The sequence below is a fragment of the Chiloscyllium plagiosum genome, unplaced genomic scaffold (assembly GCF_037043375.1).
Source record: "Chiloscyllium plagiosum isolate Xiang-an unplaced genomic scaffold, Cpla_swu_hap1 HiC_scaffold_34, whole genome shotgun sequence".
Classification (NCBI taxonomy): Eukaryota; Metazoa; Chordata; class Chondrichthyes; order Orectolobiformes; family Hemiscylliidae; genus Chiloscyllium; species Chiloscyllium plagiosum.
This window is the reverse complement of record NW_028270172.1, coordinates 15,699,608-15,719,552: the sequence shown is the minus strand read 5'-3', so window position 1 is coordinate 15,719,552 and position 19,945 is coordinate 15,699,608. Positions and strand designations below refer to the sequence as shown.

Genomic DNA, 19,945 nt, shown 5'->3' with positions numbered 1-19,945 from the left:
AACTAAACCTATCATATGAAAATACACAAATTAAATACATCCTGCACATTGAAATCACATCATCAAATTGCGTAAATGTCACATTGAATCAAGAACAATTTCTGGTCACACTGAAAGGCACTACTGGCATTCAAAGTTAAATAATATCCTTTCCCATGCCTTTATGAAATTGAAATGATATACAGTCCAAAAAATAAATATAGGCAGCAGGTCAGGCTTGTATTCAAATTCAGGCTGGGGATAGGGGAAACTTGATTGTGAACTTCAGAGATTGAACTTGTCCATTTTAGATATCAGCCTCACTACTGAAGCAATACTTCCCAGTCACATTTTGCGCATCAACACCACAGATTTTCAAGTTCAGATACTTAGACTTTTGTGGTTCATGAGGGAATCCCAAAGTTCTTTGGATCTGATTTCAGGGAGTCAGCATTTCATTCTATACTTATTGACTCAAGTACATTATTTCTGTTCTATGTTAATAAAATAGAAACACATTTCATTAGGTTATGTAATAGATTCTTTGGATAAGTTGTTAATGGCTTTTGAATATTAGAGTTCGTATTCCCTGAGAATGTATTCTGGTATTTTTGGAGAATTCAGAATGTGTTAATACTTGTGTAAAGCAATTTGAAAACTGCTATTTGGTACAGGCATAGATCTGTTTTTAGTCTTTAACTAATGAACAGAGTATCAGAGTACATGATTTCATCAACTGGCGACAATACAAGGTAATAATCTCAATGTAAAACTGCACGGCAAATATTTAGTTATGTTAATGTAGACATTTATAAAACATTTACAAATGTGAGAGAAGTGGAATCTGTTCAAAGACTTTTAAACAAAGAGAAAATGAATTCAAACAAAAATGGATTTTTATCAGTTTCTCAGCACACAATTTATACAAATATATAAAATATATTTTATGTGGAAGCATTTTATATATTTATATAAAAATAAACAAAAATATATAAAGTTGTCCGCACATAACTTCCCACTTCTTTCTTTGACTGGCCCTATTCCTACCCTACTTATCCTTTTCTTCCTCACATACCTACAGAAAGCTTTAGCGTTCTCCTTTATTCTACCTGATAAAGACTGCTCATGACCTCTCTTTGCTCTTCTTAACTCTCTCTTTAAATCTTTCCGAGTTAATCTGTAACTCTCCATCACCTCGTCTGAACCCATTTCGTCTTATCGTCACATAAGTCTTCTTCTTCTGCTTAACAAGACATGCAATTTCTGTAGTAAACCATGGTTCCCTTACCTTATCACTTCCTCCCTGCCTGACAAGGGCAATTGCAAATCTTGTGCCATTGTTCAAGAAGGGCAGTAGAGATGACCCAGGTTATTATAGATCAGTGAGCCTTACGTCTGTTGTAGGAAAAGTTTTGGAGAGGATTATAAGATATAGGATTTATAATCATCTAGCAAGAAACAAATTGATTGCAGATAGTTAACATGGTTTCATCATTGGCAGATCATGTCTCACAAACCTCATTGAGTTTTTTGAGAAGGTGACCAAGCATGTGGATGAGGGTAGGGCAGTTGATGTGGCATGCGTGGACTTCAGTAAAGCCTTTCATAAGGTTGCACATGGTTGGCTGATGGAGAAAATGCAGAGGCATCGGATTGAGGGTGATTTAGTAGTTTGGATTAGAAACTGGCTTTCTGTAAGACGACAGCGAGTGGTGGTTGATGGAAAATATTCAGCCTGGAGTCCAGATACTAGTAGTGTGCCACAAGGATCTGTTTTGGGACCACTGCTGTTTCGCATTTTTATAAATGACTTAGATGCAGGGGGATGGGTTAGTAAGTTTGCAGATGACACTAAAGTCAGGGAGTCGTGGACAGTGTGGAAGATTGTTGCAGGTTCCAGGGGGACTTGGATAAACTGCAGAATTAGGCTGAGAGGTGGAAAATGGAGTTCAACGCAGTTAAATGTGAGGTGATTCACTTTGGGAAGAATGACAGGAAGGAAGAATACTTGGTCAATGGAAAGATTCTTGGTAGGGTGGATGTGCAGAGGGATCTTGGAGTCCATGTACATGGATCCCTGAAAATTGCCACCCAGGTTGATAGTACTGTTAAAAAGGTATAGTGTGTTAGGTTTTATTGCTAGAGGAATTGAATCCCAGAGCTGTAATGTCATGTTGCAACTATACAAAATGCTGGTGCAGCCGCACTTGGAATATTGTGTACAGTTCTGGTTGCCCCATTACAGGAAGGATGTGGAAGCACTGGAAAAGGTGCAGAGGAGATTTACCAGGATGTTGCCTGGTCTGGAGGGAAGGTCTTATGAGGAAAGGCAGAGACTTGGGCCTGTTCTCATTGGAAAGAAGAAAGTTAAGGAGGGATTTGATAGAGGCATACAAGATGATCAGAGGATTAGATAGGGTAGACCGTGAAAGTCTTTTTCCTAGGATGATGATGTCAGCTTGTACGAGGGATCATAGCTACAAATTGAGGAGTGATAGATTTAAGACAAACGTCAGAGGCAGGTTCTTTACTCAGAGTGGTAAGGGCGTGGAATGCCCTGCCTGCCAATGTAGTTAACTCAGCCACATTAGGGAGATTTAAACAGTCCTTACATAAACACATGGATGATGATGGGATAGTGTAGGGGGGGGGGGGGTGGGCTTAGGTTAGTTCACAGGTCGGCGCAACATCAAGGGCTTGAAGGGCCTGTTCTGCGCTGTATTGTTCTATATTTGATGAGACTGTAATGTAGTAGATTGGATTATTCATGGTCCTGTAATCAGTTGGTACTGGGTTAAACTCCAGCCTTATTTTTACAGCCAGCTCTAAGTGTTCTATGTGCAAAATACCTGGCTGTGTCAATTGAGTTGCTTGTGGGTATGTGCCAAAAGCAATAACTGCTCTTCAACAAACATAAACGGATAATGTGACTTAAAAAGTCACCACAGAACTGGCTAATGTCACAGTGGAACTGATCAATACAGAAAATGTGACTGGAAAGTATTACTTCAATAGTGAGGCTGATATTTAAAATATATGAGTTAAATCGCTGAAGTTCATAATCAACATGTTCCCTCTATTCCCACTGTGAATTTGTTTAAAAACCTTTGTTTTGGACTGTATTTTGCTTAGATTTCCCAATGGGTGAGAAGAAAGTTACTTAATGTTGAATGTCATTAGTGCCTTTCAGAGTGAACAGAAATTGTCCTTGTTTTCTGAAACTGTAACCAAGGCATCAGGTCAGAGTCTAGTGAGAGAATTTTACCCGACATTTGACAGCATCATGCTTAACACAGCAGGACTAGATGCCAATTTTGAGAGCCTGAAATGCAAAACTGTTTCATTCCTCAAGACTAACATTACTGACTCTTATGAGCACACATTTGGAATTTTATTGCCTCTCTTATAGCATGTTTGGAAATAGGAAGGGCATTTGATGAGATGGGATGGTGGCATGTGAACCCTATTGTATGCCTGCCTTCATCAGTGCCTGATTTAGGGACATTAAAGGACTCAGATTAGATTAGATTACTTAAAGTGTGGAAACAGGCCTTTCGGCCCAACAAGTCCACACCGACCCTCCAAATAGCAACCCATCCAGATCCATTCCCCTACATTTACCTCTTTACCTAACACAACGGGCAATGTAGCATGGCCAATTCACCTAACCTGCACATTTTTGGACTGTGGGAGGAAACCGGAGCACCCGGAGGAAACCCATGCAGACACGGGGAGAATGTGCAAACTCCACACAGACAGTTGCCTGAGGCAGGAATTGAACCCGGGTCTCTGGCGCTGTAAGGCAACAGTGCTAACCACTGTGCCGACTCACTACGAACCAGTTTCTTGCCCTTGCAGCCAACACTCCTCTCCCTGTGGTTCCCACCCTGGAAGCTGTTCCTGCTATTACCTACCAGTGACATGGGTTGTTCTTTCATCCCAGGCCCAGTGTAGGTGCTGTTCTAGTAACTGCCATGGCCTCCTCAGATGGGCTGCCATTCAAACGTTGACAACCTCCAAAGTGCTAGCAGGTTTAGTTAGACTAGATTTCTGCTCCCAAGGTACTTGCTGGCAGAAATGACCTGCTGGCCCTTCCCAGAGGTAGCAAAAACTCCAGTCAGCAAGTGCGATTTCACAGTCTCCATAAACTCCAGACTGGATGAGAATGCTGGGTTGATTATTGCAAATGAGAGAAGAGGAAAATAAAAATGATACAAAATTCCTCTAAATCTTTTCTCTCCACTTTGGCTGTTTGGGGCACGTGATAGTGAGATGAACTATCTATCTTATCAATTCTTCAATTTGTTAGCATTACTTAAGAGATAGGGTTCTGTGTGTGTCTTTTTTCCATGTCAACTGGAATTGGAAACATTTAATTTTCACAAAAAAACCCTTCATCTGTGATAGAAAACAGAGAGAGAAAAACAATCACATTTTGACCAATACCAAAATGAACCCAACAACAACAACTTCTGCTCCCAAACCCTTCCTGGTTATTACATATGAAATATATGCAACATTTAGCTTTGGACAAATGTTATCGACAGCTCTATTTCTAAACTTTACCCAGATTAAATGTTTAAAAAATCATCCTCAAATATAAATCTAAACATAATATGGTCTGGCTGATTAGAAAATTTAATCTAGATTCTGCCTCACCTATTCAACATAATTCTCCTATGCAGCTCAAGTAATCAACTGACTTGAAAGAGCTACATTCTCACCAGCTTTCAAGAGAATGTAAATTTTCCTATGTATAATTGATACAAGTTTGATGCTTACTTGAATAACTAATAATTCAAATACTTGACCTGAAAACCACAGGTCCAGTGTAATGTTGTTAAAATAGCCATAAACTATTAAAATGCAATATATCAAAAGCACATGCAGATAATTATGAAGTTGCATGTTAATGCTTAGTTTATAGAGCCAAAGCAGCTATTTTAAGTACAAAGCTTACTTGAATACAAAAGCTACAATTTTTAACATCTGTTTCCTCCTATGAATGCTGTTTCAATTTATGAAGAATTTACATCTGAAGTATTAAAATTCTCTTCTTGCCTACTAACTCCTGTGTTCTAGCCACTTTGTTAAATCTTTGTGATCAATAGCTTTATTTCCTGTGTAAAGTCTTATTTCCAAGGCAAGTGTTGTACATTTAACATAAGTTTAAAATTAGCTTATTGTTCATATTAAGACTTGCTTGTTACTCAGCAGCATTAAAAATCAAATACACATTAATGTCTAAGCATAGCTTATTTGGCTCTCCTATTCTGCTTTACTGTTAAAGAGGTTCCATTTTGACCATGTTTACCTGATTCACTCTGTTCGGCACAACCAGAAATCTGTGGCTTTTAGATTGGAAGTGTATAATTATATTTATGTCCAAACTCCCAGTGACATAATTAAAGAATCAATATTCTGTTAAAAAGAAACTGGGTCTGAAAGGATCTTGGTACAGTTCAATGTTGTGTTGACAATTAAGATGAACTGATGCTTTAAAGATCACTCCTAAAAAGTAAATGTCGAGGCAAGGTTCATTTAAGAATGTTCAGAATTTACTGAGGGTATGAAACACCATCCTAGAATAAACCAACTATGAAAGCAATAGCAGGAATGAGACATTCCACAAAAAATTGGATAGATGAAACAAAATGTACCAAGGGGAACTCCTGCTGGGGCCTGAGGAAGGTAGAAATTCTGTTCATGCCATGGGAGGACAATGATGGAAGCAAGAGGCAATTTTGAGAAGATCATCCCTCATACCTCAAACTGCTGTAATACCTGCTGTCTGAATACTTAGTGATTTGTAAGAAGAATACTAGCTTCTAAATCCAGGGAGGGGTTCAAGTACAGCCCACCAGGGTACCTATATTTAAAAGTCCCAGTGTCATTAGGTAAAATAAATAGCTGGCTGCCTCTGAACTCTGGGGACTCCAATGAAAACAGTTTATTCCATACACGTACACCCCTCTGTGTGAAAACGTATACCCTTAGGTCTCTTTTATAGCTTTCCCCTCTCACCCTAAAACTATGTCCTTTAGTTCTGGACACCCCCACCCCAGGAAAAAGACTTTGCCTCTTTATCCTATCCACGCCCCTCATGATTTTATAAACCTCTATAAGGTCACCCCTCAGCCTCCGACACTCCAGGAAACAGCCCCAGCCTATTCAATCTCTCCCTATAGCTGAAATCCTCCAACCCTGGCAACATCCTTGTAAATTGTTTTGTGAACCCTTTCAAGCTTCACAACATCTTTCCGATAGGAAGGAGACCAGAACTGCACACAATATTCCAAAAGTGGCCTAACCAATGTCCTGTACAGCAGCAACATGACCTCCCAACTTTAGTACTCAATACTCTGACCAATAAAGTTGTAAAATGGAAATTTTTAAATATTGCCCTTCAGAGATCATCAAATCAATTTATTTGTTGTTAACTGAATTTCAATTGAAACTTTCAAGAAACAAGATGGGCTGCTGGGATTTTTACTTAAAAATTATAATAGCATATTTCAGGATAGACAAAATCTGGTCCTGCAAGGTCTGCGAAGATGCAGCCTTCTCAGCTCCACATAAAATTGGTCCTGATAGTAGATTAGTTATTCCTGAGAGTAATAAATAAATACATTTGAAATTGATTAAAAGCTTTGCTCTGTTTGACAACAAATAATAACCTTTGGGTACTCAACGTTTATTCCATATCTAATTCTATCAATCTGCGAAAAAGCATCAAATTGATCAACTTTATCACAGTGGCTAGTTTTATATCATGTTGAGCTAAAGGTCACAATATGTAATGTAGAATTTCAATTTTTTTGAAATAATACAATTTTATTGACACTAATGGTGACAAGAACTATGTTGTGTGCATGGGGTCAGAATTCACATTTTAGTCAAGTGGCTGTGGGTCATGGCAGCAAAATTGGGCAGTATTTTGTGGAACAGCGTAGATTTAATACTTACTTACTAACTTTTCAGTTACTAAAACCAAAGAATCAACCGTAAAAGCTTCTCTTCCTTTCTTATACTGTTACTGTGAATTCCATAAGGATATATTTCTCGTCTTTCTGCTGCCCCTCAGCAGCATTATATAAAAGAATGTCAATTCCACATGTATATTGATAAGGTCCAGCTTTACCTTACTGCTAGTTCTCTTGGCTCATACACTGTCTTCAGACTGTTTGTTGAAATATCTACCAACGTGGAGAAGGCTGAATCCTTTGTTTTCGAACCTTGCCATCAACTCTATTCCTAATCACTGACATCATCCTTCATTCTGGGAACACACAATATATACCCTTCACATTGCACCTCACCCAAAGATGAACTTTTAAACACACATCTGCAACACCACAAAGATCACCTAATTTTCAATGCCTCCTTCTTCAGCTTACCTAATGAGCCAAACCTTTTTAAGCATTAAACTTGACTGTTACAATGCACTCCCAGTCAGCCATCTACCTTCTACACTACAAAATATAAGATCATTCAAAATGCTGCTATTGATATTGTCCCATTAATTTTTAGTCTCATTAAACAATGCCTCAGTTTTAGAATTCTTGTTTTTGTTTCTCAATCTGTCTATGATCTTGCCTTCCTCATTTTTGTGACCTCCTCCAAATTTACAATACTCTGAGCTTCTCTGATTCTGGCAATTTGGGCACCTCAATTTTGATCATTTCACCACTGACAGCAGTATCTTGAGCTGCTGAGGACTTAAGCTCCTGAATTCCCTCCATAAATCTCTCTGTTTCTATGTCGCTATTCTCCTAAAAATTTACCCTGCATGGCTTTGGTGATGCTCTTGAGAAGCATGTTATGATGCTACGTAAATGTAAGTTCTTCTAGTTGTTGAATAAACTCTGCACAATGACTAGCTTATCTAGTAATTCTCAAAATATTGATACAATAACGAGGAGCATCCTGCATATAAACTCATGTTCAATCCACAAATAAACAAGGACATCACAGCATGCTCTGGTTAGTCTTCTGCTGTTTACCAAAAATGTTACAATTGATTTTCTTAGACAACTAATTTTCATCAGCTTGTATGTAAAACAGAAGCAGAAACAAAGGTCAGAACACAACAGGCATGCATTGAAATTGTGTTTGAAACAGTGGTAACTCATAGCTACCAGAAAAAAAAACAGAATATGAAAATTGCTAGATTGTTGAAAAATATTCACATGGCTTTGTAGGGTACATTTAAAAGATGCTATCTCCAATCAAGAGATCATATCTAAGCTCTGCCTTCCTGCTGTGCAATCATGAATGGTAGTGGGCAACTAAATAACTCAATGGAGGAGGAGGCTCCACAACCATCTCCATCATTAATAACAGTGGGATCCAATACATCAAAAGGTAAGGCTGAAGCATTTGCAACAATCTTCAGTCACAAGTGGATAATGCATCTCGACCTCCTCCAGGTGTCCCCAGCATTGTACTTTAGTCTTTAGCCAATTCAATTCACTCCACTGAAGTCAAGGAATGGCTAAAATCACTGGATACTGCAGAGGTTACAGATCCTCACAATATTTTGGCAAATGCACTGGCAACTTCAGCTCCAAAAGATGCCACACCCTTTGGTAAGCTGTTCCAGTACAATTACAACACTGACATTTTCCCGACAATGTGGAACATTGGCCAGATTCATTCTGTACACAAAAAGCAGAATAAATCTAACAGAGCTGATTAGTGCCCCATCAGTTTATTCTCAGAATATGATGGAAGGTATCATCAACAATACTATCAAACAGCATCTGCTTAGAAATAAACTGCTCGCTGATTCCCAGTTTGGATTCTGCCAGGGTCACTCAGCATCTGATCTTATCACAGCCTTGGCCCAAACATGGAAAAAGACCTGAATTCTAGAGGTGAGGCAGGAGTGCTCCTTGACATAAAGGTAGCATTTAACCAAGTATGAATCATGAGGCCTGACAAAACTAGACAAAAATAGAAATTGGGGGAAAGCTCTTAGCTGGTTAATATATCACCTAGAACAAAGGAAATAATAAAAGCAAAATACTGTAGATGTTGGAAATATGAAACATACATGGGAAAGAAGGAAGCAAAGGAAGTTAATTGTTGCTGTTGGAAGTCTGTAATCTGAGCTCCATTACATCACTACAAGAGTTCCTCAGATTGTGTTGTAGGTCCAATTATCTTCATTTGCTTCAACAATTAACCTTCCTTTCAACAGAAGGTCAGAAGTCAGAAAATTTGCTGAAGATTGCATAGTTTCAGCATAATTTACACCAATTCAGCTATTGAAACAATCTGTGCACAAATGCAGCAAGATCTGGACAATATTCAGATTTGGACGAACACATCGTAAGTAACATTAGCACCATACAAGTGCCAGGCAATGACCATTTCCAGCACGGGAGAATCTAATTATTGTCTCTTGACATTTGATGAAATTACCATTACTGAATTCGCACTATCAACATCCTGACAGTTACCATTGACCAGAAACTGGAATCGACATAAAATATTGTACCTAATATAGCAGGTCAAATGGTAGGACTCTTGCAGCAAGTTACTCACTTGCAGATTCCCCAAAGCCTTTCTGGTGAGCACAAGTTAGAAAAGCGATGGAACAAACCCCATTTATTTTTACTTCTTTAATTTCATTCATGGGATATGGGTGTTGCTGACTAGGCCACCATTTATTGACCATCCCTAATTGCCCAGAGGGCAGTTAAGAGTCAGTCATGGAATCACATGGAGACAGGACCGAATAAAGATGGCAGTTTCCATCCTAAAGGACATTAGTAAATGAGATGGATTTTTCTGACAAACGGCTACAGATTCATGGTGATCATTGGACTCTTAATTCTAGTTTTTAATTGAATTCAAATTCCACCATCTGCTGTGGTGGGATTTGAACTCTGTCTCCAGAACATTAACTCAGTCTCTCGGTTAACAGTCCAGCAATAATACCACTATCCCATTGCCTCTGCCTGTTTAACTGGATGAATACACCTCCAACAACATTTGAGAAGTTGACATTGTCCAGAACAATGCAGTCTGCTTAACTGGCATCATATCCACAAATATTCACCCTTTCTACCACCAATGCACGGTAGCAGCAATGTGTACCATCTACAAGTTATATTGCATAAATTCACTCAAGTTGCTCAGACTGCACCTTCCAAATGCATGAATATTAGCATTTAGAATGACAATGGTGCAGATACATGGGAATGTCACGAACTGAAAGTTTTCCTTCAATCCATTAACCACCCTGACTTGAAGATATATCGCCACCTTCACTGTTGCTGGGTCAAAATCCTGGAACGTGCTGCCTAACAACACTATGGATATATACCTAAATGGACATACCTAACCAATATGCTTACAATGGTTCAAGAAGGCAGCTTACTGCCAGAAGGGTTTTGGCTGCAAAAGCTACAGGACAAAAATTTGATTGCTCCCTTGTTGCTCTATCATTATCAACTTATTGAAAGTTAAGAGAATAGAATCTTAGTTAGAAGTATTAAGAGAATATTCCCTGCAGCCTACAGGAAACTATTTGTATGCACAGGTGTCTTCAGAAACCAAACAAGATACAATTTCATGTGCCTATGATGTTACAGATTGTGAGATCTGCTTAAGTGAACTGGCCCATTATGTTTCATTTACTGTTTTCATTTAATTTATCCCTTAGCCATGCTTGTCAGTTTCTCTGTCTGTGTGTGTGTGTGTGGGAGGTGGGGCTACAATCCAAAGAAGATTGTGTTTAAATCATCAACGAGTTGGATTATCTTGCGGTTTAACCATACTTGACTTAAGATACTTTACTAATAAATTGTTAAATATTTTATTCAAATTATAAGCATGATGTTTGGGATTGGTTATTCAAACATCTGATGAGGAACCATTGGGTTCCTTTGAGGGTCACTGAATGTTTTAATTTTACTGTTGCAAATACAGGGTTAGGGAGGCTGAATTGATTTGGCTATCAGTCTCCGTGTTGTAAGAATATACATGGAACAAAGGGTAAAAACATCTTATGCAGGTTTTAGGTAATAACAGAAATCTAAGTCATGTACCGGCTTTGAAGCTGACTGAATTGTTTTGTTCAGAAGCACATCATTATCTTAATTACATACACAGTACCATGATACTCTAATTATTTGTCCACTTATCTTTATTTTCATCACTTGTACTTTCCTGCACTCTCTCAAATGGTACATTAAAACAAAGAATTTTTAAAAACGTTTCATATGTACTAAGGAAATTTTTATAGCTCAGAAACTGAACACTTGCCATTTTAGGCAAGTAATCTCAGCATCTTAGGTTAAGTAATTCACAGCTGCAAATTAAAGTTGCCTGTTCTGTTTTGATGAAACTACCCATCCTGCATCATTCTATTTCTCACACCAGTCGGTCTGTGATCACTAACTGGAATCAGCAATTAATGCTACTTTTGTGCTGCCACCACACATCAGGAGAAGGTTAACTGAAATTGCCTTAACTATTTTGTGTGGAATGTTTTTTTGTCAGTTGTAAATCTCAACAGAAGGCTATATTGTATCATTCTCAAAACTTGTTCAGAAATGAGATGGTATAGAAATGAGTCCACAAAATTGCTTTTCTTAAATTCATTCATGGGTCATTTGACATCACTGGTGAAACCAATATTTAACTGGCCGTCCCTAATTGTCCCATGAAGGTGATGGTTAACTGGAGGTGACAAAACCTGTATCCCACTCAATTATCTCCTCTCATTTTTGTTCTATGTGTGTAGGTCATGACTTTGTGGTATTATTGTTAGACTATAAATCCAGAAACTCGGCTAATTTTCTGGGGTGCAAAACCTGCCATAGCAGATGGTGGAACTTGAATTCAATAAATAGTCTGGAATTACAGGTCCAATTTACAGGTCCATGAAACAATTATCAATTGTTGGAAAAACCCAACGGGTTCAGTAATATTCTTTAGGGAAGGAAATCTGCCATCTTTACCTGGTCTGGCCTACATGTGACTCCAGACCCATAGTAATGTGGTTGACTCTGAACTGCTCTCTGGGCAATTAAGGATGGACAATCAATGCTGGCCTAGCCAGAGATGCCCACATTCCATGAGTAAATAAAACAAATACTTCATTTTGCCCTACATTTAATTTCTTGTTTCTCAGTTATTCTCTTCCACTTCTTTTAGATTAGATTACTTACAGTGTGGAAATAGGCCCTTCGGCCCAACAAGTCCACACCGACCCGCCGAAGCGTATAGCACCCAGACCCATGCTCCTACATTTACCTCTTCACCTAACACTACGGACAATTTAGCATGGTCAATTCACCTAACCTGCACATTTTTGGATTGTGGGAGGAAACCGGAGCACCCGGAGGAAACCCACGCAGACACGGGGAGAATGTGCAAACTCCACACAGAGAGTCGCCTGAGGCGGGAATTGAACCCGGGTCTCTGGCGCTGTGAGGCAGCAGTGCTAACCACTGTGCCACCGTGCCGCCCACCGTGCCGTAGTCTTTCTGACTACGTATACATCTCCATAATGTCAAGTAAAATAGTAGGTGAAAATTCAGGGTCAAATTCATGTGTTGCGCATTTAACAGCCTTTGACAGATTTTATTTTCAAACACAGTATAGTTCCATATTATCTGTAGGTATTGTTTAAATGGAGAAAGATTGGAAGTCCTTGTGTAAGAATCACACAAAACTAGCATTCAAATTCAGTGGGTAACATGGAAGGCAAATTGAATGTTGGCCTTTATTTCAAAGGAAATGGAGTGTAAAAGGAGGAATTGTTTACTAGAAGTACTCAAACTATGGAATACAGTGAATGGTTTTGGGCCCCTTATTTAGGCAAATATATACTAGCATTGAAGGCAGTCCAGAGAAGGTTCATTAAGTTCATACCAGATATAGACAAACTGTCTTTTTGTGGAGTAGGTTCAGCCTGTACTCATTGGAATTTAAAGGATGAGATGTGACCTTTTCGAAACACACTAGATTCTTAGGGGATTTGATAGGGTAGATTGGGAAAAGTGAATTCCCCTTGTGGGAGTGTCCGACCAGAAGGCATAATCTCAGAATAGGGGTCACACATTCCTTTTCTCAGTGTTGTGAATTTGTGGACTTCTTTACCACAGAGGGATCTCAAGCTGGGTTGTTAAGTATATTCAAAGCTAACATAGACAGACTTAAGGAAGGGAATTAGGGATTATTGGGAAAAGGCAGGAAAATGGAGTCAAGGATGATCTCAATGAATTGTGGAGCAGATTCCATGGGCTGAATGGCCTACTTCTGCTCCTATATCTAATGATCTTACATCCTTTCCAGTTCTTTGATAAAAAGGCAGCTTCATCTGCGCAAGGTCATATTTGAAGCAAGGGATGATCAAATCTAGAGAATCAGGGATGATGAGTGCTAATGCTTTGGCTTTTGGAGACATTCAAAATCAATACCAGCTTTATTTCAGAACATGCTTTCCACAAGTTTGCCCTCAGCAAACTGTTGTTTGTCAAGCTGAGGGTTCCAGAAAACTTGCAGACTTCAGATTTCATTTTGCCAACACTTTGTTCCTCAACTTACTGAAGTAATTTAACAAGGGCAGAAAGCAAGAAAAAAGAAAAATTAGAGTTTAATTTGACATGATAAAATAATTAATGCTAATTCCCATATATTAATTAACTTTTCCTACCTATTTTGTGGTAATCATTTTAATTAAATGTCATAGAATCATACAATCCCTATAATGTGGAAACGGGCCATTTGACCCAACAGGTCTACACCGGCCCTCCGAAGAGTATCCCACCCAGACCCATTCCCTACCCAAAACCCTACATTCCCCCAACTAATCCAGCTAGCCTACACAACCCTGAACATTACGGGCAATTTATCATGGCCAATTCACCTAACCTGCACATCTTTGAACTGTGGGAGGAAACCGGAGCACCCGGAGGAAATCCACACAGATCCGGGTAGAATGTGCAAACCCTACATGGACAATCAGTCGAGGCTGGAATTGAACAGAGTCCCTGGCGTTGTGAGGTAACTGTGCTAATCACTGAGCCACTATATTCCAATTTGCAAATATGAGATAAAGAATTATTCTTAAAAACACAATATTAGAACAGTTCAACATTATTTTGTCTATTTAACAATATATTTAACAAGTTATAGAGATCACTGTAAATGGAGTGACTTACAATTATTTACCATGTTTTATATTAATCTGTACATCTATGCTTAATATTATTAATGTCAGTAAAATGCCATTGCTTTGTGTTGGGAGCTGGGTGGCTAATTAAATGCAATGGATGGTCTGCCCGTTGCTGACCTGCTATCCCCACCTCTGCAAATTTACAATGGCAGGAGTGGCATCAGGTGGCCCACCTCACAATGGGCCAATTGAGACACTTATGTAGTCAGTTAATGCCTACTTCAGGGTTGTAACATACCACTACTAACATTGTAAAGAAGCCTAAAGCAAGCAGTCAGCAACATCATTTTCCCAGCTATGTTGAGAAGTGATTCCTCCTTAAAAGGTCCCATAGGACAATCAAAAGGCCTCTCCTGCTTAGCCAAAATGTTAGGCTCGCATCTGGTTCCTCCATCTCCCTTACCCTCCAAAACCCTGACTCCACTAACAGGGACAAGCTAGTTTACACCCAGTGAAACCCTCAAACACTTAAAACATGATTTGGTCCAACACCATTTTAATCTAGACCCTCACATTCTCCCTCCTGCCCCCTTGCTTTGATGGTTTACATTGCCCTATACAGGCTTTGCATGGAAATTACTCAATTGGAGAACACAGGTGATTTACTGGTGGTGGTTAATAGATGTAAAAAAAAAGGTGAAAGAAGTTCAGTTGTGTGTAACAGCACTTGTGGATATGAGAAAACTAAGAAAATGTTTTTAAAATCAGAAAAAAACAAAGATTCAGTGCTGAACACCTCTTCAATGCCCAGTATTCTATTGTCCACTGTTTCAAGTGATGCTACTGTACACTAATGGACCAGAAGCTCTCCAATAGTCGATTTTGCTGTAACGTGTTTCTTCAGTGCGAATTTAACGTGATTGAAGAATTTAGATTGTTATTTGTAGAGCACAAACTTTTCTTACTTGTATTGGCTATAATGCAATTCCCGCCCCACAGTTTAAATGGTGCAGCTATTGCGCGATTTTCTTTTAACCCGAGATCGCATGAGAACGGAACTATTGCGTTATATCAGAACCAACCGTATGGGAATTTGTGACCCTGAGTGGCAGAGAACCCATTTCCTGCTACTAATGGCGAATTGACTGTTTTTCACTCAGATGGGTGCTATGCTCATTTTTTTTCTTTTGGACAGAGTAGTTCACTATTCCACATTCACGTTTACTGTAGACAAAAGGTTTGCTTGCTAATTACAACCATTCCTTTTCCCTCTGCTTTTTGTTTCGCAGCATCTTTATAGTTTAATCTATCCTGCCCTCTACCCTCTATCAGACCTTTGTTATGTCCTTCCTTCTCCTACTCTTTTCTAACAGTAAAAAATATGCTACATTTCTGCCTTCTTTCAGTTCTGAATATGAACAATTTGATTCAAAATCCTAACTGCTTCTGTCTCCATCAATGGTGCCAGAACTGAGTATCTCCAGCACCTTCCATTTTTGTTTCAGATTTGGAACATCTGCAGTATTTTACCTTTATTTCAGGGGTTAAGGATGTGTTCCCACTCATATTTTTTGGGTAATGAAAATCAGTAATCCTTTAGTGACTGCTTGGACAAGTACACTTTAGAAGATTATCCACATTTGTTTAATAAAATAAGAATAGAAGTGTTGGTGCTAAATGAACAGTAGATGGGCCTACTTAATTGGAAGAGTGTGCCTACAAAGTTTGTAGTGATAGCAGAGGGAGTTAGAGATAAATTAGCTTAAAAGCATTCAAAAAAATGAAAGGTCAGGATAAAGTCAGTCTGGAGCAGGTTATATCATTGTGGAGATCAGTGGAGCTTAAGAAGGCTCTGTGGTTTCAACTTATCTGGGAATGTGTTAGGGCTCAGGAGAAATCCTAGCAAGTGGTGGCTTTGAAGCATACAAATAGTTAGGCATATAAAGAAGCCTGGAGAGCCATTTTTAGATTATTACAACTGAAAGTTATAAAGATCTACAGCACAGGAAAAGACTCTTGGATCCATTGAGTCTGCTCCGATCAAAAACAACCACCAAAGTATTCTAAAACCATTTCCAGTACTTCTATGCCTTGAATACTTCTTAAATGTTATGAGTGCTTCTGCCTTTACCACCCTTACAGGCAGTGAGTCCCAGATTTCCACCTCTGGGTGAAAACACTTTCTCACATCCGCTCAAACCTCCTGCGCTTTATCTTACTCTATGCCTCCTGCTCACTGATCCACTAAAGAGAAAAGTTTCTTCCTGTCCACCCTATCTATGTCCCTCATAATTTTATACATCTCAACACTTCCTCTGCTCCAAAGAAAAATGCAGTGGAAGAGATTGATAAGCAGTATTTGATTGATGCAGCTGAGAAAGATCAGAACTTAAGAGAAATTCAGTGAAAACTGCTGTTATTATAAAAGCTGAAATGGCATTGGTAATTGGATGCTTCAGAGCAGTCTTGGGAATCCTGGAAAAGTCAGTCTTGGGTAAAGAGATAGAGCTACAGGTACCAAAACATAATAAGCAGTTGTTCATGCAGTCTAATTTGGAGAGATTTTGGAGATATTCCAAGGCTAGATCTTCAAAGCGAAAAATTACAAGCCCTTGTGAAAAGGGTAGAATTTTTTGAGCTTGATGATGCGACAGTGGCATGAATGTTTGGTTAAAATTTGTCTTGGCATTTGCCATTAAAAGTGCTATGTCTGGGATGTTCTAATCTGGTCATAATAACTATGGTTCTACTTCAAAAGACATTTTCCTTCTCAGACTTTTCTCTCTCTCTACTCAACCTTGAGGGATCACAAACATTTTCAAGCTTCATAATGGTCACAGTGAGAAAACATTTGGAAAGCTCAGGTGTATATAGTTTAGAATAGTTACCGTATCTGCTCTTTAAACTTCATGAGCCAGTTTGCTTCAATTTTATTTCTTCAAGTTTGTATAGTAAAGATTTTTTTGACATTTAAATTCAATCCTGGAACCCTGGCACTTATTTCATTACCTTTGGTTCTTCATATATTCTGTTTTTTAAAAGATTCTGGTTTATCAAATTAAATAGCAACAAAGATCTGGCTTGTTCTGTATTTTCATAAATGGGATTATAGTAATACATGTGAAATTGATATTGGTTCTTAATGGAATAGTTCTCAAAGGTGTGTGTCGCAAGCTAAATTACAGAACCAGTAACTGGAGTAATGAGCTCTCTCTCCCCTGAAATTCTGCCCCACACAGTATTGAGGGATCACAAACATTTTCAAGCTTCATAATGGTCACAGTGAGAAAACATTTGGAAAGCTCAGGTGTATATAGTTTAGAATAGTTACCGTATCAACTCTCTGAATCTTGGTTGTCTTTACAAGACTAAGTAAAATAGCACCGCAGGTCTGCAGCCACAAACTAGCTCAGGTTGGGCTCGAGCTATGATTCAGGCTGTCAGAGCTACTGCTGGCTGTCACTTGTTGTGCTTGGTGTATGTGATGGAGAAGAAGAACTGCTTAGTGCATGTTGTGAGGTGGAGAGGAGTGAGTAGAAGGATTTCCATGAGTCTTCTGTTAGTAGGAATTATTGGTCAATAACTGCTGCAAATCATCTTCTACGCCTGATCAAAAGGTGGGGTAAGAAGAGACACAGCTCCAGTTAAGTCACTTGCCTTGTGAAGCAAAATGATTTTATTTTGAAGCTGTACTATGTGCAACAGAATCCACATTAAAGCCTTAGCTTCTGGGAGAATAAATATTATTTTTGTTATTTCAAATCCACAATACAAAATGGAAAGCTTATTTGACTCATCTCACTAGAAAATTAATTATGTCAAAGATAACTTTAAGGAAACCTTATTGTGATGTTGTTATAGATACTTGCTGAATGCAAGAATACACTCTTCCCAGCCAAGGTCCATGACCCGATACGGTTCAGATAAAGTGATGGACTATTGAATTAATAGAAATAACAACAAGATTTTTACAAAGTACTTTAAAATCAGACTTTTATATTTATACTATGGTCCATAATACGCAAACTTTAATTGTTTTGGACTGAATATTACCATGCTGCTTTATTGATCAGTTTTTGTTGGCATCTGGGGTCACGTTAATTTTCAAGTGTTAGAATGGAGTCACATTAGAAAATAGTTTAGAAATCGCTATCCTAATGTGCAAGTCCTAAATGGCTGGCTGAAACCCAAAAGTAAACCTGTTGGAATTCGATACTGTCAGTAAAAGTAGACTTTCTTGGCAGTGGCTTCGGCAAATTTTGAAAACTTTATTTTCTGTCGTACTTAATTGCACAATAACTCAACTGGAACCAGTATCAATCACTATTATGTGTCTTGGTAGAGTAAAATAATGTAACTCAGCAGTCACTGATACAAACCTGAAGGAGTTATAAATATTAAATAAAACACACATAACTTAAAATAGGAACATTATATCAAAATCTCATCACTTCTTTTACTGAATTGGCTTCTCAAAATATTGCAGTCTGCTTTTCCTTTAACTATTTTGTTTTGAATTTATCTGTACGCTAAATGTTTTGCATGGTTCACAACTTAACACAATAATTGGTTCTGACATCAACTACTGATTTACAAGAAAAATAGCATCATAATTTCGCAATTAAACACTAATGGAAATTCTAAGCAACTTATCAATACCAACTATGCAATATTGAAGATGTATTATCCTCCTGAAGGTATACTGATATAACTAGATGCAGAATAATGACAATCAAGTTTAATCACCACGAGTCAAAGTATAACAAAATAAGCCTCTGAGAAAACAATGAGTAGCTTGAGTTATCCCAGAGACCATTTACAAACAATAAACAATGACAGTACTTTGTTCAAGCCAGAAGAAAAGTCAGAACTTGAATACTTGATTGAAATAAAGAACTACGGCACAATTGACTTAATTTCTTTGGGCATTCAATTACCTTGCTTCAAAACAGATCCGAACACTCTGTAACAAATAGTAAGTACAGTCTCAATACCAAAGAGAACAGGGCTTTATCTAACCATTGCAACAAATGCTTTCTGCAATTAAATGCCTCCACCATTTAGAGTAGCACAGAAACAAACCCTTTGGCCCAACTCGTCCATGCCGACCAGATATCCTAATTTAATTTAGGCCTATTTGCCAGCATTTGGCCCCTATGCCACTAAACCCTTCCTATGCATATAACTATCCAGATGCCTTTTAAATGTTGCAATTGTATCAGACTCCACCACTTCCTCTGGCAGCTCATTCCACACAAGCACCACCTTCTGCAGGAAAACTTGCCCCTTAGGTCTCTTTTAAATCTTTCCCCTCACACTTTAAACCTAAGCCCTCTAGTTCTGGACTCCCCCACCTCAGGGAAAATACCTTGTCTATTTACCCTATCCATCCCCTCATGATTTCATAAACCTCTATAATGTCACCCCTCAGCCTCTGACGCTCCAGGGAGAACAGTCCCAGCCTATTTAGCCTCAACCTATAGCTCAAATCCTCCAACCCTGGCAACAACCTTGTAAATCTTTTTTGAACCCTTCCAACTTTCACAACATCCTTCCTAGAGGAGGGAGACCAGAATTGCACACAATATTCCAAAAGTGGCCTAACCAATGTTCCTGTACAGCCACAACATGACCTCTCAACTCCTATACTCAATGGTCTGACCAATAAAGGAAAGCATACCAAATGCATTCTTCACTATCCTTTGTACCTGCAACTCTACTTTCAAGGATCTATGAACCTGCACTCCAAGGTCTCTTTGTTCAACAACACTCCCCAGGTCCTTACCATTAAGTGTATAAGTCCTGCTAAGGTTTGCTTTTCCAAAATGCAGT

General features: G+C 38.6%; 1 protein-coding gene across 1 annotated transcript in view; it reads right to left on the bottom strand.

The window, feature by feature from the left end:
• Nucleotides 1-19,945, bottom strand: part of lyrm4b (LYR motif containing 4) — a 150,550-nt gene that overhangs the window by 90,079 nt on the left and 40,526 nt on the right. The gene's annotated exons all lie outside the window — the stretch shown is intronic.